Source organism: Corvus moneduloides, chromosome 2, assembly GCF_009650955.1.
Source record: "Corvus moneduloides isolate bCorMon1 chromosome 2, bCorMon1.pri, whole genome shotgun sequence".
Lineage (NCBI taxonomy): Eukaryota > Metazoa > Chordata > Aves > Passeriformes > Corvidae > Corvus > Corvus moneduloides.
In genome coordinates, this window is record NC_045477.1 from 11,467,844 (window position 1) to 11,492,747 (window position 24,904).

Consider the following 24,904-nt stretch of genomic DNA (forward strand, 5'->3'; position numbering starts at 1 on the left):
GGCTTAGATTGGAGCTAGTAATGTATTACTTGACCTATTTTTTAAGCCAATGAAAGATTTAGGTTAACTTCATCATGTGTTTTTAACCACTTTCTTCCAGACATGCAGCAGCATTTTCTAAAGCCATTGCATGTCACAGTGTTTATACAAGTCTCTTTTATTGAGAGCATAAGTCTCATAATTCAGCCTGATCGTACTTCCATTAAAATAATGGGTTTGCTCTTCATTTCCATAGTAGTCTCATTAGCAAATTCTGATCATAAAGAAATTATCCTTAATTTCTTTATTTCACAAAGAATCTTCATCTCAAATTTTTTCAATGCTAAGCAGCTGAGTTATCTAGGGAAAAGGAAATTTTCTCATTACTGCAGCAATTTATCTGCTATTTCAATCAAGAGTGTCTGTAGTAGAGACCTCTTTCATTCTTAACCTTAGGGAATGTATTGCGTAGATGAGAGACCTACAAAATGAGGAATCTTGGACAAGCAACAGAAAAAAACGTGTGTGTGGAGTATTTGTTAAAATGATTGTTGTCAGGTAACATATAGTTGCTTGAGGAGACAAGTTTCAGTAAGATACAATCAACTGAGACTGTGTTAAACGATACAACATATAGATTTAGTACGTTATTTCCACCACTTAATAGTTGTATCACAATGAGTTGTGCCACTAGTCCATGTTTACTTAACTATGAGAATTCAAACAATATACTAAATAAATACCCTGTACAAGAAGAGGAACCATTCCATCACACAGTGAAATCCATTACTCAAGAAGTATGAAAGTACTGATGTGTATTGGTTGGTCCTTCCTGAACATTCTTCAACCAAACCTAAACACACCCTCACACCCCAAGCATAAAAGATGAGCACCCATGGCTGTACCTATCTACCATCTGTGGGTAGTGTCTATACCTTTTTTTTCTTATATTGCAAAGCAGGACACTTGTTCAATTTTTTTTTTCAAAAGGAATTCATCACTATAAGATGCTGTTAAATGGAAGGCCAATTGTGACAGGAAAGCATAAACTACCTTTGCATCAGTCTTGGAAAGGAAAAACATATTTATAGAGCTTACATTAGAACTTACTCCCAGAATTGCAAGCACTTAATGGAGAGCTACTGCTGTTGTACTTTGGTAATATCAGAGAACCACTTCTTTTTATATATATAAAAATATATAATAATGCACTCCCTCCTTTAAAAGACAGAAAGTTATATTTTTGACCTAGGAAGACTTTAATCAAAACCAAAATACAACAGTGATTCTGACATTCTTGAAGAACAAAATGAATCTCTGTCACCATTTAAAACATGGTTAAATAAATAGTTGATGTACCTACAACTTTCCTTTGATAATTTTGATGATTACAATAATGTGTTTAAAAATTATGAGCAAAGCTATGTCTTCAGTAACAAACTTGGTCTTTTACTTGCTGAAGCAAAACACATAGGTCTGTGCCATATGGTAAAAAGACACATACTATTATCAAAAAGAAAATGCAAATGCTTTTTTATTATTCCCAAACATTTTTAAGCTAATGCTAGCTTATTTTTAAATCACATAAGGTGCTTTGAAGAGCTTGGGGGAACTACAGTTGCTTTTATTTTGATTTTCCTTGAAGGTTATCTCAGCCTCTCAAAAAGCTAACCACTCTGAAACTACCTTTTTCAATCACAATAATTAAGGCCTTGCTTTACGGCATCCAATCATGATATGAGAGGCTTAGGATGTGGTCGAGGAGCTAGGTACCTTTACAGAAATGCATTTCCAGACTAAATCTTCCTCTAAAATTTGTCAGCCTTACATGGACAAATAATGAAATTCCATCCTTGACTCAGCCTGGTTCAATTCACGTAATATGTCAGATTACCCACCATTTCAAAGCTGCCTTCGTAGAGGATTAAATCATCTAGTTGTTCCAGAACTTAGGTACATATACACCCCCCCCCCCAAAGATAGAAAATAAAAAGAAAAAAAGGAATTATTATGACTCCTGTTTATTCAATAAAGGATTTAAAAGGAGGTTTGCCTAAATTAATGATCATCATATAACAGCGTTCATCCATAAATCTGAAGTAGTAAGGTGCAAAAGTCTGGTGTTCTTCAGGAGTACTATCTGGGAATAACTGAAATCAGTGGGAACCCTGCAAGTGTTATCAGAGGAATGAGTGGTCCAGGGAAGGGTTCCTGCAGGGGGTACCATAGGGCATATCCTGTTTTCCTCATGACAGCAGGAAGTCTGCAACTGTTGGTGGTGGAGTTGAATTACACAATAACATGTAAAGGGAAGAGTAATACACTCTATAGCTGAAAGTTATAAAAACTACACACCACTGCTTTTTCATCCACCTACATTTAAAATTATAAAGGTATTTGTATGCATACATATATCATTCCCTACTGGAGCTGTTTTCCACTTCCTTTTTTTTTTTTTTTTTTTAAATTACAGAGTCTACTTCCATTTTTACAAGTACTTCCAAGCAGGTCATCTGAGAGGAATGTACCCTTAGCAGCTCAAATTAATTTTTTTTCCTGCATTATTTAAAAGTAGACTTCAGATCGTGACTATTTGTTCTAAGAGTAATAAGCAAAGGACCAGATGCTAGAGTCTTTTCAATTACAGAAACATTTAAAGACAGCTGTACCATATAAACTCTCATGGAGGAATCATATGCTTGCAGCATCTGGTGAGTTTTGGCCATGCCTCCAGCACGTCGTATCTGTTCTGAGGCACGAGCTAGGGTGAGGCTTACTTCACCATATGTGTTTTTGGGGTAGGGGTGTGCAGTTTTTTGACCCTAAATGAGGACTAACACTTCAGGTCTTACATTTAGTGGCAGGAAATAAACACTGCTTTCAGCCCCTGTAACACCTTTCATAGAAGAGTGAAAGGTGCTGGTGCTAAGTTGATATGACTACATTACATTACATTAATTATTTTACCAGAATAAAACACCAGGGTTTTTATCCAGAAGAGAGCATCCTGTACTTGTGAATTTTCTGTAATTTCATCCCACGTGCACAAACATGAAGAATATATTTCTGAGAGCATTGTTCTGATGAGTCACGTTCCTGGTAGTGTGAAAGCACATCCAGAAAATAACCGTGCTGGAGTCACTACTCATAAACTGGCATGAGAAAGTACCAGTAGAGCAGGTATTACACTACAGAAGCACTGCTCCTACTTGTGGGTCGATGGCCATGCAAAGATAACATTTGAGAAGGTTATAGGCATGTAGCTGAAACTGTTCAGAATGTTCATTTTCCTTTCAGAATTTGTATTTGCCTCCTTTCTCTCACAAAGGTGTTCCCCATGTCAGCAGTAACAGATTGAAAGAGGACTGAAGAATCATGCCCTCTCTCACACTCTGCTTTCAGAAGTTAGTCTCAGTAACAATTTTGTTTCACAGCCCCGTTTTTTCTGGCTGGCTAACATGAGCTCTGGGTAACCCTTTGTCGAGGTTCTCATGATGACACAAGCCATGTTGTTGAAACAGTATGTTCTAAAATGAACAGTACGTACAAATTATACACACGCGAGCTGGCAGCCAGTACCACGCTGCAAATAAATAAAGTTCTGGAAAGGACCATTAGGAAGCACCTAAAAAAGCAACACTTACGTGTCCTGTGTTTGCCCTTCAAAATAACACGGGTGCTGGACAAATGTTTTAAAATATATGAACACTTTAATTACATATTAAAATTGCAATAATATTCTTTAGTACAAATGATACTAAGAGCTCTGACTCAAGTACAGGAAACTGCTGTGTTAAGCCAAACTGTGCATCTCATGTATTTTTATTAAATCTATTTCCTTCCCCACATATCAGCTTATGTACAACTAAGAAATTCTGAGGAAAATCTGGCTTCTTTGTCTAGGTACCTAAAAGGGGACTGTTTAGAAAACTTGGTTCCAGTTCTTAGGATGAAATATTCTCAAAAAATTGTTGCTTACCTACCTAGCATCACAAATTTAGTCACAAGTGATTAATTTTTGTTTCTGTTTATATACAGATGCCTAGTGAGAAAAGCCATTTAAATTGTGCATCAAAAAACTTAAGGAACTCAAATCACTGGGCCATGTAAGGTTAGATAAGTTTCTGCTTGATTGTATTTTACATGAAGAGTTTATCAGAATCATATTAGCTGTGCTTTTATAAGTGATCCAACTATATATCTTTGCATATTTTTATTAGCATACAAATATCTAGGTTTTATTAGGAGACATTAGCTCCACTAAATGTTAGGTATGTAACATATCCAGCTTTGATGCCGTTGATCATAATACCAGTAGTTTGCATCTGACATAAAACTGTCAGAAGCATGGGAGTGACTCAAGTCACCATAAACCACAAAGCAACAGCTCTGTTCACATAAGTTACATCCCCTAGTAGAGCTGGGAAATTTCCCTTGCCACTTTTTGCATATATTTTAGAGAGCTGCCTAGCCAGGACTGCCCTTGCTTTAAAAGGAGTGGGAACATGAGGATACTGCCATATATGAACAGCAGATACTACACCCTGTTTCCATATATGTAATTCTAATTTTGGAATAATTGCACCTCTTTTTTTCTTGTTTGATATATGATTAAAACAAAAAAAGGGTGGAAGTATTTTTCTGTGGAGAAGAAAATTCATTCTAGGTTTTGATGACTTAGCACAGAGAATATCTGGGTTACATTCTTAATTTGAACAATATCCATTTTGCTGCATTACAGTGGCCAAAACAACTACTTTAAAATAAAAACTTGATTAGAGAAAATAATTACATTTTGTTAATAATTTGAAATTTTTGTTTCATGTTTATTTGGTTTTGAAACAACATTTAAAGTCTAACCTGCTGTGCCTACTTTTTGCTTTATTATTTTATTTAAGCAGAATACTATCATCTTATACAAAATGCAAATGGATCCATGTTTTTCTGAAAAACTCCTTTTAAATTTATTCCATCCCCTAAAATCCCTTCTTTAATGTAAACAATACTGAAACTCTTGATACATCAGTTCCACAACACTATTGTTAACTTTCTTAATATAAGGGTAAGGACTCACATGGCTCCTTACAGGCAGCTCCTAAAATATGTTACGTTCTACATCCCTAGTAACTCTTAAATATTTCAAAGGCCTGGCCCATTGTCTACCAGCAGAAACATACAGAAACAGTTACTTGAAAAAATGTGTTTGAAAAAAAGGAATTGTCTGTGTGGTTTGCCTAGAGCAGATTTAAACTCTTGAAAAGGTGATCAATAGTCACAATTATTTAACAAATAATTATTAAGCAGTTAAATTGGCCAGGTTGAGACGAAAAATAATAATTAAATCCATAAACATTTTTTCACCTCTCCCAAGCTACTTTATGTACCAGTTATTTGTAATTTTCCCCTCATGCTGTCCAATTGATGTTGCTCATATGGATGCTTAAAGAAAGCTAATAAATGACACAACAAATCAGATAAATTCTTGGATTTTTGAAACAAATAGTTTCACATGTTTTCCAGAGTTATTACTTCAATCGTAAATAGATTTTTTGTTCATGTTCTTTCTAAAAAGAAAAAGAAAAGGTATAAACAATTTACTTTATTATGATTCTCACTATTCTCTACTGAAATTCTCTTTCCCAGTATCAGAGATGTACTGCAATTCCAGTAATAAGCTGTACTTGGATTTATGAGCAAAACACAGTGTAAATCATGACATGAAGACATGTAATTCTGTTTTCTATGACTCATCAGCTTTTTTCCAGTTCCCACCTTCATATCCAAAAAAACCACTTCTTTTTTTCCATTATTTATTTATTTTATTTTTTTTAACTTGTGGGATAAATTGCATGGCCCAGACACTACAAAAGAGAATATTTTCCTCCTATTGCACAGATGTTCTCTTCTGAGTTTTCATTCTTTCTTTCCCCTATCTCTTCTCTGAGAGTTGAAATATCACTGAACATTTTCATTGACATTTTCTGATCCTGCTAGAATGCTTCTGGTAGAAAGAAAATCTATAAACCAGAAAATAAAAACTTACCTATTGAATTTCTCTTAAATTCTCGAAAATTGATTAAAAAATCATGATTTGCAGACCCTGTCATCCCATTATTAAGTTTAATTGTCTTTGTATTGTCCCTTCTGGTCTTAAACAAAAAAATAGTAGCAATAAGCATTATTCAGTTGCTCGAATCCAGAAGAAAGCAAGAAGTGCCACACCATACACTAATTCTGTTTGTTGCAAGTTGATACACGACACGAAGCATAAAATCCCTCCAAGAATTTCTAAGTTATTTTACATCCCCTGAAACCAGCATCACCAAAAGACATAAAGGATTTGCTTTTGACTTCAGTGAGTATGGAAACAGATTCTGTATTTTGGGTGGGGTTTCCACTACTTAAAATTTTCAGCAGGACAGCAATGAGATGTAACCTTCTCCTAAAGACAGGCTCTCATATCCCAGCTACTCTCATTTTGCTAGATCTTGATGTTCTTCTTGAATGCCTGAGGAACTTTATCTTCCTGTTTGGCACAGTACTAAATTGGCTTAAATCATATTTATCCAACTTTTACCTGCATTATATTTTCAAGGGTAATTTGTGTCCTTCTCCTAAAGCATTTATTTTTTGTGCTCTGTAGGGTTCCACTCTGGCCCTCTTCTTACTCAGCAATCTGAAGCTTTCTGTGAGCAGTGTTGGTCACTGGCATGATGCTGAATTTCATTTCTATGCCGACAAGACACAGATATTGTCAACCAAACCAGCAATTCCAGACGGTGCTATTACCATATTGACAAGCTGGTAAGCGTAAAAGCCTCTACAAACATCAATTTTCTTCAGTTAAAATCAGAGAAAAACCCTGAGCTGTTCATGGCTGGCTCTTGCCATCAACCCAAACCCACTTGAACTTCTAACCCAGCTTTAAAATTCAATGTAGGTTCATTGGTTAAAAACTCCGTATGTTTTATGATTGCAAACTCTTCTTTCAGTGTTGCAGTCAAAAGATTAAGGCTTTCTATTATTAATTGAACTAAATATGCTTTGCTTATTGCTCACTCATGCTTCTATGTTCCCTAGGCTAGATTATTTTAATGCCCAGCTTGTTGATCCGCCGAGGAGGCCAATTATCAAATTTCATCTTTTGTAGCAAGTGCTGTTTCCAGAGCAAGTATTGTACAGACTAATGCATGTTTCATACCTGCTGTTCTCTCACAGTGGCTACTAATACACCACAAAATCTATTTAAGCTATGGCTGCTCTTTCACTACCAAGTTTTTTCATGAACTTTGACTTATTATAAGAGATATTTGTCAGCGGGGCTGATTCTACCAGGTTAAGCATTCTGGAAGGGGATTCCGTTCCAGGTTAACGGAAGCTTTATCATTGACTTCAGAAAAACAAAAACAAAGAGATGTAAACCCACATACTCTCTACTGGTGTTCTTAAAGCTATTGCATGGGCACTGGGTGGTGGATTTCTGCTTGTATCCCATACATACTTCAGAAAGTGTTGGTGTATCCCAACTGGCAGATTCAGAAGCACTTTTCAGCTCCTGAATCCTGGTGCTTGTGCACTATAGCTATAGCCCACATATTGAAATAAAACTAGGTATAGGCACCGTTTCTATGCAAACTCTGAGTTTCTTCTAAAGGAAACACTAGTATGTCATCACCCTTCCACCAGGCTGATCAGAGCACCTGGACTGACAGAGGCAGTCTGGGCTCCTCTGCCTGATGATGGTCTGAGTATGCTCACAATTTGCATTGTTTTCTGAGGGGTTCTGGCTTCAGCTATGTCTGTCAGCTGCCATGAAATGCTTAATAAGTGTTTCATGTCTAAACTGTTTAATTTTATTTTGGTCTTTCCTGTGAAAAAGAAAACTTTAAGAGTTTTGTCCCCAGGACTTGGCTTTTAAATGACCAGAAATCAAACCTACCAGAATAGTGTCATTAGAAGCTTTCCTGAGAACACAGAGCTTCAAGGGTGAGTGGTGGGGAGTGAGAGGATTTATAACTCTCTAGCACTGACAACGAAGGTAATTTCACAACAGACTGCATAATTTACTTGTTTATAGAAAGTCCTTACAAGAGCAAGAATTTCTGCACAAAGGAGTGCCACCATTTAAGAGGAAAAGAGCAGTTATAGAACCCCTAAAATTGTAGCTAAGAATATGGGCCTACAGGGATTTCACTGAAGATTAAAGTATTTTGGCTCTTGTGACTGCTGTAATGAGAATACATATGGAGATAAACTGACAGAACTGAAAAGTATTTAATTTAGATAGCAGCGTACAAAAATTAATGTGAAAATGAGAATTGCTTAGGGGTAATAGATTGAGGGTACAAGATTCATCTTTTAAGTGTTAACCTTTTACATGACAGTGTGATACTGTAATTAAAATGGCAGCATTCTTTGTTTGGGGAAATTTATTTTACCTTCCTAATTGTTTTGTAATTCCTGGGTTATTTTTTTTTCCCAGCAATTTTTGACTGACAGAAGTCGAGGATTTTTCACAGCAATACAATGGAATGAATGAGCTTCGTTGTACTGAGCAAAAGATTAAGCAGCAACTTGTTTTAATTGTTGTAAATTATTAAATTAAACTGTTCTTGAATATTAATATTTGTTCTGGTCTATCGTGAATATGAACGTGGAAATTCAATTGATTTCTTTCTAGTAACTAGATCCTTAAGAACTTACCCCAAACTTTGAGCCACTTTGATGTTCAAAGGCTGAGATCAGAGATGAGAAGAAAAAGAATGGGGACCTCTTCACTATATTTTTACCTTTGAAGTCTCAGGTTAAAAGCACTATTTCTGTGTGCTTAAACAAGCAAGAGAATGAAGGATAAGATCATGAATTATGATAACAGACAAGTGACAAATGTTTTTCATGAAGTACTTTTCCTTGTCAGGAGAGAGAATGTTCTTCTAAGAGATTTCCGAAGAGATTGGCAATTTGTAGAGTCAATTATTGGGAGGGAAGAGATATATACTGTATTTGGGTTTAACTGTTTAAGTGGGAATAAAGGATTCATTTGGAACTTTTCCCCTTGTTTCCCTCCACATGTCATACAAGTGGTAGCAAACATGCACATTATCCAACTGTCAACAAATCCCCTAGACTCAAGGCTGGAACAGTACATCCCATGTCTCCCCCCAAAAGTCTTTCATGAAAGCTCCTCTGTCATTCAAGATCATACTATTCCCTCGTCTATTTATTTCTAAGTGTCACTCAGCTCCATTCCACCAGCTTGGAAAAACGTCAAGAACTTTTATCTTCAGAGTCAGTTGCCAGTTCTGTTTAGTGAACAAGCCAGCAGGGACCTCTGGTGCCATCAATGCAGCTCCGTCAGTGCCCCTCTCTTTAGGGATGGAGTATATCATTATCCCGATGGCTGGACAGAAAAAAGCTGCATTTTTAGAATAGTTCTCAGGGAGCAGTTACTGGAAATCTCCTCCCTTGAGACAGACTATTGGCAACAAGTTTTGCTGCTGTGACATGAGGTATTGCATCGAGGCCCAATCCTGCCGCTAATAAAGTTAGTGGGAAATGTGCCATTCTTTTCAAGTGAAGGCAACAGGATTAGTGTAGCAAATCAGGGCTAGAAAACGTACCTTGCATCTACAAATGCAAATGGAAAGTCATGTCCCAAGTGAGGATGTCATTTTATGTCTGGTTTCAGAATCTGGCGGTGTGTCAAATCAGAGTAAGTCCCTTCCCCAAGTTTAAAATTGACATTATAGAAAATGGTAGTTTTATTTTCACATTGAAACACTTCCATTTTTGGTTTTGGGGGTGTTTATTTAAGTTTGCTTCTAAAGTAAGCCAAGAACAGACTGTTTGAGTGTTGGATTTCTTTTTCCTCTTTAAAAAAACAATTAGTTTCCTCTAATACAAGGCATAGGATTTGTAGAGATTTTAATTCTTAACAAAACTATTTTCTGATAGAAAATGGTTCACTTTATGCTTTTCCTTAACCAGCTCTAGCAGACTCTTTTAATTACTAACAGACACATTACACAGCTGTGCTAGGAAACATTTCTTAACCTGCTCAGCCTGAATGGAGAATTTCTGTTGAGGTCAGCTGTTAGACCCACAGGCTCTTGACTGCACTAACAGGTAACAGTCCCACTCTCTTGGCAAGGGCCCTTTTCCTATAGAGAAATAACATGGTGCTAGGTTATTTTAATTTGTATATGTGTGTATGTGTGTGTGTGTTGGTTCTTTTTTTTTTTTTTTTGTAAGATATTATTATACTTGGCAATACTGGCTTTAATTCTACTTAAAATGACAGAACTGGATTGTCATCATTTTTCATGGGTAAAATCTATGCAGTTCATCAGAGGTGCTGTAAAATCTAATCAGAAATTAGGCTGTAAAATTAATAGGCCTATATTCCCTATAATGCTGTTTTATAAATCTGGAACTGTAGCAGATATGGAGTTCCACATATGGTGCAATTCAGCAGTGGTGGAATCTTCAGTTTAAACAAATAACATGTGCAATAACTGGTACCCCATGCTAAAGAGCTACTGGCTGTGTTTTACTTTGAGCAGTAGGGTACCAAATCCTTTAATTCCATGTCTGGGCTTTCATTTGAGTGTATTTCTATACCACAGCTATAAGCCATGGGATAACTTCCCCCCAGTTTATTTTTGCACAGCAGAGGTTAAGAATGGCTGTAAGACACTGGTTTTGACCGCGCAGCCCTTGTGTGTGAGTATCCAGGTGACTGAAGGGCAGTGCTAACTTACCCCTGTTAGTCAGAGAGGAATGACGGGGGGAAGTGGACAGGAGAGGCACAAGGAACGCTGAGAAAGGAGCCGGTGAACAGCGCTGTGGAAAAGGGGAGCAGAGCCAGCACTCCCCAGCGCTGCCCAGCCCCGGCGTGCGGAGCCCGGCGTGGGGAGGGAGATGGGCGATGGCTGCCAGCATCTCCTCCTCCCTGCGCTTGGCACAGGCACACGCACGGAGGCACAGAGCCTGGGCCGAGGTTTCCCCTTCTCAAAAGCCCGATGAGAAAATCCCAAGCGGGACTCCGCAGGATTCCCCCCCCCCCCGTGAGAGCAGCAGGGGGGCGAGCCGTGCGTGGAGCCTCCCCTGCCCCCGGCAGGATCGGGCAATCTGGCGGGACATATGTGACATATGTGACATTATGTAAGGAGCGGCTGCTGCCGGCGGTGAGCGATGGCAGGGCGGCAAGAAGAGACAGCAAACCCTCCTTCCCTGGGCTGGAATGAGTCACTTCCAATGGTAATTTGCACCATTTTAACGCCGAGTACCTCCCGTGTAATGATTATACAGTGTTACTATAAAACCTCAGGGCTCATCTGCAGAAACATTTCTTATGCTGGAGTTCTCTGCAGAGACATACTTATAAAAATTGGTGTGAGGGGAAGATTAAATAGATAAGAGCATAAAAACAGATTATAAAATAAATACAGTCTTGTAGATCGGTTCAGTGGGGAGGCAGGAGCTCACACTCCTGATTCTCCCGACGGATTCTGTAATACTGGGCAGATTCCTTCATCACTTTTCCCACCTCAGTTTCCCAGATTTGAAATGCCTATTTCAGCTCTTTCTCTACCTTAGCTAAATGCTGAAATACAACAGAAATACCTTCACTGCTGTCTAGTCTATAGAATCTGGATCTCAGTTTAGTCTTCAAACTTGGAACAAACCATTATCAACATATAAATATGCTTCTTTTTGGTTACAAATTGTGTTCTTTTTTCTTGTACATCCTGCTATTCATGCCATTGCTATCTCCATCCCAAGAAAAAAGTGTTTGCCGAAGGCAAAAGAGCAAAATCTTTTTTTAACAACCTGATAGAGAATAAATCACAGTGAAAAAGAGATTTTTTAAAAATTCAGTTTTAAAAAAATCTTCACTAATTTTTTTTTTTTATATTAATAAAGCCACTCCCAGAAGTAATCATGTCTTACACCATTAGTGCATAGCAATACAAAACAAGGTGGAAACCTTTGAAAAGGTACTTAAAGGAATAAATCTGTAATGAGGAATACACTTTCTCTCTGTCATAATTGCACATTTAAGAGGCCTCTGCTTTACCAGGGGCAATTCAAAGTGACAATGCCTGGCTTAGTGCTGTTGTCTTTCAGCTACTATTATAGAAATTGTAGCTGCACAATTTTCAAAGCGAGCAATTTTATGAAGTTAATTGTGTAACATCGTTTATGAATTTAAACCACACAATTAATGTATTATTTACAGACGTGCATAATGGACTCTTTGTATTGAATGATGGTTTAAGAAAAAATGTGACTGATTTTGGAGCTACAGTGATTGATTTATGAGGTAAAATTAAAAGTGCTAAGTATGTATTACTAAGCTAAGTGGATGGGGGTGGTATGAAAAATATTTATGTACACTAATTGCAATGCATGGATATCAAGGAATCAGAGAATTTATTTAAGCAAAGCAAAAGGATTAACCTAGAAGTAAATGGTGAAGATTTAAGAAAGGCAATTGGCTATCAAGGGAAACCAGACAAGAATTAGATGTTCTTGCCTATAAAAATCTTCTCTAATGTAAGGTAATGGAGGCTTTATTCTTAGAAATTTTAAAACAGCTGGATCGAACAATATCAAATTAAAAGACAGCACTCCAGTAACATCTCTCATTAATATCTTGCTTTTTAAGTAATGGTGGGACTTTAAATGAAATGGTACCGAATATGAATAATGGAAACTACCTGCCTCTAATGAAGAAAGGACCTCTGAGGTACCAAGGGATCTGACTTCTTGGTACTTACCAAGAAGTACTGGAAGTACTTTCCATTTTTAATTCATTTGGAAGGAGAAAAAAAAAAATGTATCATTATACATGGTGAATGTCATACGAGTTCACGGGCAGTTCCATTAGAGAGCCTTAAACCAAGTAAAAAGTTTAGTTAGTTTATATATAAAGCATGCCCTGCTGTTCTGCTGCAGCTCTTTATACTAACAGATTTTAACTGAACAACAAATTGAAGAAGGTACTTGTTTTATTTCATTCTGCGAGCTGACAGTTTAACAAAACCATGTAAAATTGTATTACTGCACGGGACCAATTTGGAAGAAACACAGCAAAGCAATGGACTAAACTTGCTGCTTCCACCATCCTTTTCACTTCTGCTTAGCAAAGGAGAGTCTCAATTCACTGTTAGCTAAATCCCATGAACATCTTGCTAGCCCTCATCTGAGCTAGCCTGCTTCAGGGAAAAGGAAACTATCTACAGGAAAACTACTCTAGTAAAGGACAGTTCCTCTTGTCAAAGGGCAGGAGATGGGTTTAGCAAGGAAGTACGTATAATTTAATAAGAAAGTTAATCTAAGTGTTTCCATATTGATGGGTCTTGATTTAAGCCTAAAATTAAGGAAGGTTCACATTACTGTGAAACAGCCATGAACAGAATATACTAAAACTTACCTTTAAGCCTGAGCAAAATAACAAGTACATTTTTCCTAGATTGGCAACTGTCAAACATTTTGACATAGAAACAGGGCAGATGGATTACTTATTACTTTCATTTTGGATACCTAATTCCATCAAAATATTACAAAGTAAAAACATTGCATCAGGAAATTTTTATCCCTGAATTTTTGGTGGGCAAAATTAAATAAAATTCACCCAGATCTTGTGGCTTTTATTTTCTGTTGAACACACACACGTATAAGAATTTCTATGCTACACCATTTTTGTGTATAAGCAATGTAACATATATAGCATATATGAAGACAGTTTTCTTTTCTCTCAGATTCACATTATTGTCTATTCCATATTACTTGTAACTGGTTAAGTATCAACTTCAGTTCATTTTACAGCTCAGCTTTGTACTCCTCCATTTATTCTCCTGCCAAAGCAACCTGACCCTTCTTCCACCCGAACATTAACACACATTATAAGTTTCAATTTTTCCTCTTTCTGGAAATTTATCTTCATACTTTGTGAACTTTGTAACTCATATTTTCATCAAGTTTCAGTCAAGACACTCTCATAGGTCTGAGTGACTGCATTTTGAGTGTGTGTTTACACTCTTATGTCATGTGTGCTAGAATGACATTACGAACTCCCATAAAAAAAAGCAGATCATGCATACAGTATATCAAAAATGTTTATAACATTTCATATAGAAATGAAATGGAAGTTCTGACACTATTGCCTTTCCTGGTGTAATTTATTGGACTTGTGGCCACCAATTAGAAATGTTTATACATGCTAACAGTTCTGTTCACCCACTCCACTGGCTCAGATATGGTGATATTCTCCCTAAGAAAGGATGGCCATTAAGCACAGCATGATAACTAATGGAAAGTAAAAGCTCACATTTAGCAATCTAGAAAAATACTAATAGAAGACCAGTTTACAAATAAATAGCTGCAGTTGTCATAAATTAAAAAAAAGAACAACACCCAAATTTATCTGCTAGATTTCATTTGTTATTGACTAAATTAGAGTACTCTCTACTACAGATGACCTGGTGGCTGTCTAGCATTACAGACTGGAGCATGGGCTATCCAGCCTAAAGGTTAGGGCCTGTGTCCAGAACTGGGAAATGAGCCGAATGTTCATGGCCAAAAACCAGGAATCAGAAAGTCAAACCAAGGGTCAGCAGCCAGAGATAGGAATAAGCATCTGCCCAGGAATCACGACCTGAAATCAGAAACCCACAAGAAGAAACTGCAACCACAGGGCACAGTGCAGAGGTGGTTCTGAAAATATACACTCTGATGTGTGAGAGGATGCACCGGCGTTCCACCTCGAAGACCTGCTCCTGAGCCATGGCTGATGCGCTCTGGCTAATGGGTCCAAACTGCAGAGACCCTGACTTACTACTACAGAAGAAGCTCTTATCACAGAATGGCAAATTTTACCTGAAAAACATGGCAAATAAACCAGCCTTCTATACTTTGAAACTCTCTGGATGTTGAGAAAGATGGATATTCTTTTCTCAGTATCACACATATTTCGGTAGATCCATAGAAGCCTTACAGCGCTGCTGCAGCCAACCCAGCAAGTTGCAGACACATTACATCCACATAACACTCCTAAATTTTGTACTAAGATGCAACTTCCAAGCCTGTTACAAGCAGGAATGAGTTAAAACAAAGGTATCAGAGTATGGCTCCTTAGAGTTTTGATAATCCTATGACCTAAGGGTTTTTCACAGTATCACTGGAGAGAGCGGTGCCAAATGGTCAGACTGGACTTCTACCTGTAATTGTGTATGCCTGAGGCAGCAGTGCAGGAAGGTTGCATGGAACAGGGCCTGGTGTGACCAATCAGATCAAAAGATAAGTAGAATAGGTTGGGTTGGAGGTCATCTAGTCCAACCCCCTGCAGCAAGCAGGGACATCTTCAACTAGACCAGGTTGCTCAGAGCTCCATCCAACCTGACCTTGGATCAACTTCCAGGGATGGGGCCTCTACCACCTCTCTGGGCAATCTGTAACAGTGTTTGACCACCCTCATCATATAGAATTTCTTTCTTATCTCTAGTTTCAATCTGCCCTCTTTTAGTTTAAAACCATTACATCTTGTCCTATCTCAACAAACCCTGCTAAAAAGTCTGTCCCCGTCTTTCTTGTAAGTCACCTTATAGTGCTAAAAGGCCACTATAAGGTCTCCCCAGAGTCCTTTCTTCTCCAGAGGCCCAAATTCTCTCAGCACATCTTCATCTACCCAATCTTGCTTAGGCATTAAAGGATATCTTAGGCACATAAGAATTTAAATATGCAAATATTGTGCAGCAGGTCAGAGCACCCACATATTTCTCAGAAAAAGATCATGTTGAGGATTTTGCTATGACCTCACCCTATTTTTCTATGTGAAAGAAAAATATTGTCTGACTTCCTTCATAGCATATTCTACATCTTATTGACAAATCACTTATGACACTAATTTATTAGCATAGAAATATTACTACACTCAAGACAGCCTGCTTTGATTTACTGCATCAGGGTTTCTCATATGCCAAGGTCCTATCATCTCTGCTGGATCATTAAAAGTCCCTTGGTTTTTTTTGGTGGGTTTTTTTTTTTTTTTTTATGCAACATAAGAGTTTTGCCCTGTGGCCCTGGCTACAATCCTGAGTATCGGAATGGATTTGCAGCTCAAAGGAAGATTCACTGAGCTGATGCTTAAGAAATACAGGATATGTTTATCAAAACCATCTTTACATTAGCTCCATAAAAGTCAATGGCAAAGAAGGGGAAAAAAAAGGGGGCATAAATGCAGAAAAGTAAAATCCAACAACAATTAGAGACAAGCTGCTTGAACTGCAACACTGTTTTAACCTCCTTGTGTGAAAACTACATTTGTGACACGCAAAGGGAAGGAATGAAACTAAATCCATCTATCCCTTTTCCATACAGTTAGTGTTCCAGGGGCTGGTATCTGCTTAGTTTTGTGAAAACATCAACACCATTTTACAGGGTCCACTGACTCTGTATCCAGAAGCACCTGCTGAATTCCACAGAGATGTGAAGAATTGTAGGATTCAAGAGTCTTTTTGCCATCACCATTATATGACTAGGAAGCTGGGTGGCTTCATAAGGTTTCATAAGCTGTTGTTCCAAGTTTTTTCTCTCTTCCATGGCTGTGGCCTCCCCTTCAGCAGCTTTATTTCACTGTGTGCACAACCAGTGACTGACTACTGGTCCTAGTCAAAGTAAGCAAGCCCTGCATCACCAGTATTCCAGACTACAGGAGTCCGTTCAGAAAGCACATTAAAAACAGAAAACTGAGACTGAAATTAAAACTTAAGCTCTGTCCCTCACATAAATTGATTGTGTATTTTGAAAAAGAAATCAAAGTCTCATTGGCCTAAAGCTTGTGGCTCAGATAAAATCCATGGAAAATCAACTGGCTTATTTTTAATTCAAGGATATTTCCTAGAAAAAGAAAAAAGTGCATCTTAACACCTAACTGAAGATAACCAATTATTTTATCTTGTCTCCACTTCTTCTGAAACCAAATAAGCCCAAACAATTTCATTGTTATTTAAAAATGAACTACTGAAATGGGATATGAATAAAAAAAGTGGACACATTTTCAAGTCTTTCTTGCATCCTCAGTTTTTTATATGTATTTCAGCAAATGCTATTTTAGCTGTAGCAATAAATCTGAACACCTGTTGTTTGTGTAATGTGTACCTACCAGTCTCTCAGACAGACCAGATCATTCTATAATATAATTCCAAAGAGCATGTTCTTATTTTGTCTGAAAAGTAAACAATTCATCTGCTTACAAGGAAACAAGTCTGCTTGTCAACACAGAAAACAAATGCATGGTGATGCTATATATGCGGCATAAAAAATAGCACAGAGTTTTGAAATAAAAATAAATATATCAAAATAGCCTACATGTATAAGTTCAATTAATGTAAACAAGCAATAGCTAATTAGTGAATATTTCAGCTGCATTATGGAAAATAGGCTACACAAGCAGGCACACACCTTGAGGTCTGTGAGGAGCACACTTGCTCCTTTTTGGTCATCACACCACCCACCAGCATGGCTGATAAGGCACTGAAATGCCCTGATGTTTCCCCCCCCCCTCCAGCAGATATGGAAGCACGGTGGAGATACCCAGCTGTGTCAAACTATCGCTGGGAAGCAAAATCTTCACTAGGAACTTTGTACCCGTATATATCAAAGAGTCAACACAGCTCATTGTCGCATTAGGGAGCTGCTGCTGTCCCAGGATTGCTGAGATACTTGGCAAGACAGACAAGCAGCCTCTCTGTCTCCCCAACGGCGTCTGCCTTGCTGCAGATTTGTCATGCAATTCATCGACTTGAACTGAGCACATAAATTTTCAGTTATGACTAAAAAGTTAGAAAATTCTCCACAGATAGTCAGGCTGCTGATAGTCAGGCAGGGAGCACTTTGGGAACAAGAGCAGGAACAAAGGATCTCCCAGAGCACGAGGGTGACTTAGAGAAAGGAAGAACAAGCTAAAAGTAACACTGGCAAGAAACAAATTCAGTGTTAACTCTAGAAGATCCTTCTACATTCATTCATTTTCCAGTCAAAACATCATTAAATATTTAAATCACTCCCACATAGGTGGCAGTTTATTGAGATTTGTTTTTGAGAATTGAGAGTTCAGTAAACCAAAAGCTTCTACCACAGTCTCAACTCTGAATTTAAAAGCAGCACCTTCACAATAAACCACTGATCTCCACCCTTAACTACGGCAAGCCAGCAGCCAGAAATACAACAGAGAGATCATGCAGTATCCACTTAACACAGAAGCAATGCAAATCTGGATTTTCATATAAAATCTCATGTCAGACAGAAAGACCAAAAAGAACAAGGTCCTTTCGTAATAAAAACTCAAACCTTTCTCATATATGAAGTATATCAGAATTCACACCTTGTAGGCAAATTTGATTATTTTACCCTTTTTTCTTTTCTTAGAAAAGCTTTTTTTCATTCAATATTTTACACAGTGTAGGCCATGTTCTATGACTGAAGTGCAAAAACCTGAGAGAAAGACTCAACCTAAATATGAGGAAACAAACATTACTGTTTGAACAACTCTTTTGAAAAAGCTTGTCAAAGTCCGTACACATTAAATATAAGCAGACCTATAAAAATAACTTCATTTTAATTCACTCTTTCCTTCTAATTTTGTAACAATGTGTGCAACTCAACTAACGTGCTAGTTGCATTATCACCAACATACAAAGTAGTGAGCTACTCAGAGACCTCTTCTAGTTTTAACATTTACCCAGGGTGCTTCTTATTTTATTTGAAATACGATTTTTAAAAAAAATTGGTGAAGTCCTAGTGTGCAAACAGTTTTACTGAATATGACACCAAATGATCGATGTCAATTTGCTTTAGAGAGCACTGTAAGTATCTGTACAAGTACCTTCTTGCTGATATAACACAACCTGCATTAGGGAGAAGCAATGGGTGGTGGAAAGTTTGCCTTAACTACCCCAGGAGAATAAAGCAGTAAAACTGCAGCTGCAGACAAGCCTCTTACTCTACCCAGCCAGTGTGGTGAAGACTGAATGTAGAAGACACACAGAAAAGAAAGTTCTGAAGAGGAGAGCAAAACCAAAAAAATAATGAGACACAAATAAAAATGCCTTTTGGACTGCTCTGGTTTGGTTTTTTTCAGTATTCCTGCCAAAGGAAATCCTCCTGCATTTTCTTAAGACACCTAAATTTGCATGAGAAGGAGGAAGCTAGATGAGAGAGTTTTCTGATAGCCTTACCTGAACGGGTTTGAAGCAGGGACTAGGGAGTGTGTAAACTGAGAAGAAAACATTTCACAGGCACAGATTCTTAGGGGAAAGATACAGATTTAAAAATATCCTGCAGGTCATATTTGCATGCATATGCCTTCTTCTGGCCACTTTTTTTTTTTTCAGAAGGGGCAATAGCACTCTTCTCTTCTAGGAGTCTCAGCACCTTGAATGAACTCCAAGTTTTACTTACCTGTTAGATCTCTCTCAATACTAGGATCCCAGTAGATCTGCAACCAACTAGTATGGCACAGTCCTTCTCTGGGATCTGCTTCTTGGTTCAGGCAGGCAACAGGTGGGATGATTCTCAAACTATCTGCTGAGAAAGAAAATAGGCAGCTTTAAACAAAAGCAGGTACACCCAGGCAAAAATCTAAAATAAAACAAAAAGGAAAAAGTAAAAGAGAGAAAAAGTAAAGAAGCAGAAAAGGAAAAACAAGAATTGACCTGCAAGTAATTTTTCTGTTTATTCTTGTATTTCTAACTGAAGCCAGGTGACACAGGGACAGAGGACTCTGATGCAAATGGGGGGAGCGGAAGGCAAAAGGGAGATGCAAACATTCACCTGTCTACTTCAGTGGAGCCAACAACCAGCATAGTTGCTACCTTGCAAAGCCAGTCCCAGTTCCTGTTTTGTTTGATTTGGACTATGTACCTGAACTTCAGCCTACTGCCCTGGCCCGTGAAACCTCACTAACCACAGGGCTACAGGCACTCTCCTCCTTCCTCCCATTATACCTTCCCCTGCAAATATATTATTATTAATAATGTGGTCAATGCCAACAGAAAGGAATGAAGGAATCCCACTCCACACACCAGTAATGGCCTGACAGGGCTCATCTTTTTGGATGAGGCAAGCCAAGGCTCAAATCTGCAGTCACTACCCGGAACAGCGGTATCACCTGAAGGACTTTTATCAGTGCAGCAAGCAATGTACACATTTTATAGCTGTTAACTTTATCATCTTCTCCCCTGAAAAAAATACTGAAAATTTTGCATATTTTCAGTAGCCAGAAGTGCTGGGGAGGGTAGTGACACCAGTCAGAGTTCCTTAGGAAATGAAGATTCCAAAGCCAGGTATAATCAGCCTAGCAAAGAGAGGCCAGAGACTTGGGTGGAACTTCGGCAGTAGGAGCAACATAAAATGTTACTCTCCATTGCTGCTATGTCAGGGATTTGCATCAGTGCAGACCAAATGAACTAATTATGGATGTGCTCTGCCACAGTCACTACTTCCAACAGTGTCTCAATGACTCGGTCTGTTCACTGCAGTAGTTACACACAGACAGCAAAGAGTAGCAGGAAACCCGCCCCTCCTCCCCCCCACCCCAAATATTCCTGAGTTTCCACAGTCCAGGACAGGAATGGAGCATCACAGGTGCAGTTCCTGTTATTTCTGTTTCTCAACATTCTCTCAGGAAGGGTTCAGCCAATATAACACATTATTGTGGATCTGTGGACCTTGGCTGACCTTCTTTTTTCCCCACTTCTTTTTAAGCATTGAGTAGCTCATGCTCTCTTCTGAGCCCTCACAAGCCATGGTCTGGAGTGTTCACTGAAGGGTCTTTGTTAGTTTCTTAAATATATTGCTCAGAAAGGGAAGGTCAGGCCTGAAGTAATAACAAAAGCACAGGACTAACTCATCAGAGGAAGGCTCCTCTGGTCCTTGGTGGACTCATGAATATTTGCAGGAGAGAAAAAAAATTGTCAATTCTAAACATACAGATCTTTTGGTCCAGAACTCATTTTTTTGGCTACTACAGTCCTTCTGTCAATCCTGGCTTTAATTGTGGCTCTCAATAATTACATTTATTGAACCCAGACATATAGAAGCTGTGATACAACGGGGGCAGACTTCTGATGTCTGAGAAAGTTTTCTGAACATCCATGTTCCTTTCAGTGAGGTGAGATGACAGCAGCCTTCTCAGACCTGCAGCACGCTGTGGGCACTGAGCACTGATGACTTGGTTTACCACCCATGGTTTACCATCCTTTCCATGATAAAGGATGTGGCAACAGATAGGAAACTTTCCTCTGTCTGTAATACAGCTACAGCATTGCCTGAAATATAAATTCCTCCAAGGGTGTTTGTACCATCCTTTGCTCTCAGCTGTCAGTCTCCATTCTCACTCAGGGTCTGTGCTGGGGTACAGCAGCCTTTGATATGACCACAGCTAATCAAAAAGGCTGCACAGGTGGGGTTTTCAGCCCTTATGAATAAGACAGTTGGGGTTAACTTCGAAAAAGCCTCTGAAGGAGGTGAAAAAGGAGGATTTGAAAGCAGGATATCCAGACATATTAAGTTCTCTTCACCCCCATGGTGTGGAACAGCGTTACTGTGACACAAAGGAAAAACAGGGACTAGCTTTTTTCTTTCTTGTTTCTTTTTTTAAAGAGTTGTTTCATCTCTTTGGATATAGAGAATTTGCTGTTCATTTTGCCTCATTTAAATAAATCTCAGGAGGAAGGAGAACACACACGGGCACTACTTCCCACATGCACCATTTTCCCAGTCTGCTCCTTCAGTGGGGTTTGGTGAGGTCAGTCCATTATGCAGCACATTATATTTAAACACTTCAGCAACTCCTTCCAAAATGTTCTCTCTTTAATGAAATCTGACACATCAGAAAAGGGAATGGGAAGTTTTTGTTGGTTGTACTTACAATCTTAAGCCAACTGTTGCTTATCCCGAGTGTGTCAGACAGCAGGGCCAGGGGCCAGCAAGGCTTCAGCCACTGACCTCTGAACCTCGGCCGGACCTTGCCCCGGTCAGCTCCATGACAGGAAAGCTGGCAGACTTTGAACCCAGGCTTTGGGGCTGTGAGCAGGGGAACAGCTGCACTTTGCAACACGAACTTTGTACTTCGACACATGGACATTTAATCTCCATAAAAGAGCCTTTGTTTCATTACTTATTAACATCTCCTCCTTGAGTAAAGTTCTTTGTTAATGAGGCTTTAAAGCATGGTCTGAGGGTTTTTTCCCCACCTTCCCATGCCCAAAAAATAAAACCCACCAGCAACTTGATAGGATTACATTAAATGTTAAAGAGTGCAAAAAAAAAACCAAACCCAAAACATCAACTTAGACTTCATGCACCTTCTGAATACTGTGGATAGTTGCTATGTGCTCTCTTCTGAGTGAGCAGTTGTAATAACCAGAGCTAAATACAGAAATCAGGCAGTGTTCTGAGGCCTGTCTTTGCAGAGATCACTTTTTGAGATGATACCTACAGTAATTCAACCCCACAGCGACATTCAACCTTACTTAATAAATCAGCTAAAAAGGTGAAATAGTAGGAAAGTGTCAGCCCATCCACACTAAAAAGCCCTGCTTTATGACAGTGTCATGAGTTTTATAGTTGCACAGCTTTTTGCTACCAGTTTTACTTTGGAGCAGTGTCAGTGCTTGGCTTCTGTGTATTTCATCATAAAATATGCTAACACACACAGCCCAGCAAATTTGAGGAGAAGACACTTGTGCCCTGTCCTTCACTAAAATAAATCTTCGATCAGGAACAGACACCTACCTAAACATCAAATGAAAACCTCAAGACAAAGGCCACCTAAGATGCTTTAATAATTTCTGTACCAACAGTAAAAGCTGAAGATGCCCAAATGCATTTACTGTAACAAAACCAAGTGACAGAGAAGTACTGGAAGATCCTGGTAATGCCCTATTATGTCTGTGTTGTCATAACAATATGGAGCAGCAAAAGAAGATTAAGAAAGTAAAGGTTTCCTGAACATTTCTTCATCTGCAACTAGAATAAAAGAAATACTTGGAAGTATAATATTTGTTACAGCCTGTTAGAAAGAAATTATCCACAGACAGAGGGATCACAGTCACACTCTTCCTATTGTTCATCACTACCATCTTTTCAACATGAATCTCCTTCCATGCCTCTCTGGTAAGCTTTTTTCTCTTCCATATGATGGGGGGACACCCTCACACACACCTGACCCAGTTTTCCTTCATTTTCATTAACAGTATGATACAAAAAAAGGATATTTCCAACTAGCAAGTCAGGGGGGCAAAGAATCAACCAAGTGAAGTGGTATCAAAGCACTCCCTTGCATGAGGCTGGGCTAGCAGGACTCGGAAGTGATCGGATGAGGATGGTCAGCTCCTGCTGTTCCCTGAGAAGGCCATGACTTTTCTTATTTGGATGTATTTGTTTACCCCCACACACACCTTCAGGGCACTGCTTTGTCAGCATCACCACTCATCTAATCCCAGAGTCTGACTTGCATTCTTTGCAGAGAGTGGACTGACAGAAAATGACACAATTACTTTTTTTCTGTTACTACATTTTGGGTAAGAGTACTTCTGCCCTGCTATGACTGCAGAGCAGCTGGCACAGCTACAACTGTGTTACACCTTATTGTTTCCCTCTGTGTATCCAGCAAACTGTGACTTCTCCTCGAGGAGCCCCCCCATGATAAGGCAGGCATTATGCATTCCTTATCACCTCCACCCTGGAACACGGCCCTCCAGTCACACGGGCCTACCATCATGATCATAAGATTTAGCTGTTGCTAAGAATAGGCATGATCGTTTGGAAGAGATCCTGCTTTATTCCTGGGTACAGCTTCTGAATGGTGTTAGACAATAAAACCTTTAGGCTGGATTCTGGATGGCACCTGCCTGCTCTTTCCATCAGCTCAGGCGTATCAGACCTCTCTCTGTGAGGGCAGGCATGAAGATCTGTGCCATTTGCTTAGTTAGGGACAGCTGCAGACGTGCACAGGAAACCATAACGTCTCTGGGAATAAAGCAGGAAAGCCTCTGGGAAATGACAATACCTTTAATTTAAATAAATAAATAAATAAAAATAAATATGCTTGGAAAGAGAGCTGAGAAGAATAACAAGAATGATTTCGTTCCGGAGGAAAAAAAAACCCAACTCCTTGCAGTGAGACATTGAACTAAATGTATTTTGCTTCAAAGAGAAGATTATAATCTTTAAGGGACTAGACAAGAAGATATTTCATGAGACTCCAAATTAGTGGGCAGACACACAACAGAATCCAATATTTGCAAGTTCAATCTGAAGATAAAAAGCACGTTTTAAGTATAATTAGCTACTGAGATGAATTGTCAAAAGATGCAGTAAATTCTCCATCACTAAGAAACTATTTTAATTATTATATGCTTACCTTCCACTAGAGCCCAGAAGTCTCAGACAACACAGGCCCAATAATCTCTAAGTTTATCTAACTTCTAGCACAAGCCACCCCCTCTGTCTGAAAATTGTTCCTGTTGCTAATTCCAATGGGATTATTTTTTCCCCAAGAAATTCAAGGTGGGAGAATTATGACAAGTGGATAATTAGGGCATACAACATCAGGTCACGTAGACATTGTTTATGTAATAGTAGCATTCCTCAGTTCAGTGCTTCCAGGGAAAAAAAATAAAAGAAAAGGTATTCCCTAGTGTCTCATTCAGGTTAGAACACCAAAATAACAACAGCAACAAAACCCCAACCAAACAAAAAAGGACTATCACTTTAGAGATAAACTTTAAAATATACAATATTGTGTATAGTATTGTGATATGATTTTATCAGTTCCAGAGTCCATCAAAGAGAATCATAGAATGACCTGAGTTGGAAGGGACCTTAAAGATCATCTCATTCCAGCCCCCCTGCCATG

The 24,904-nt window shown here is 38.6% G+C and overlaps 1 protein-coding gene across 1 annotated transcript in view; it reads right to left on the reverse strand.

Moving 5' to 3' along the window:
- The window catches only part of NRIP1 (nuclear receptor interacting protein 1), a 94,902-nt gene extending 75,364 nt beyond the window's left edge, over nt 1–19,538 (reverse strand). The window contains exon 1 of the mRNA XM_032097210.1: nt 19,444–19,538. The gene's annotated coding sequence lies outside the window, so the exon portion shown is untranslated. The remainder of the gene's footprint in view (nt 1–19,443) is intronic.
- Between the last annotated feature and the right edge of the window lie 5,366 nt (nt 19,539–24,904).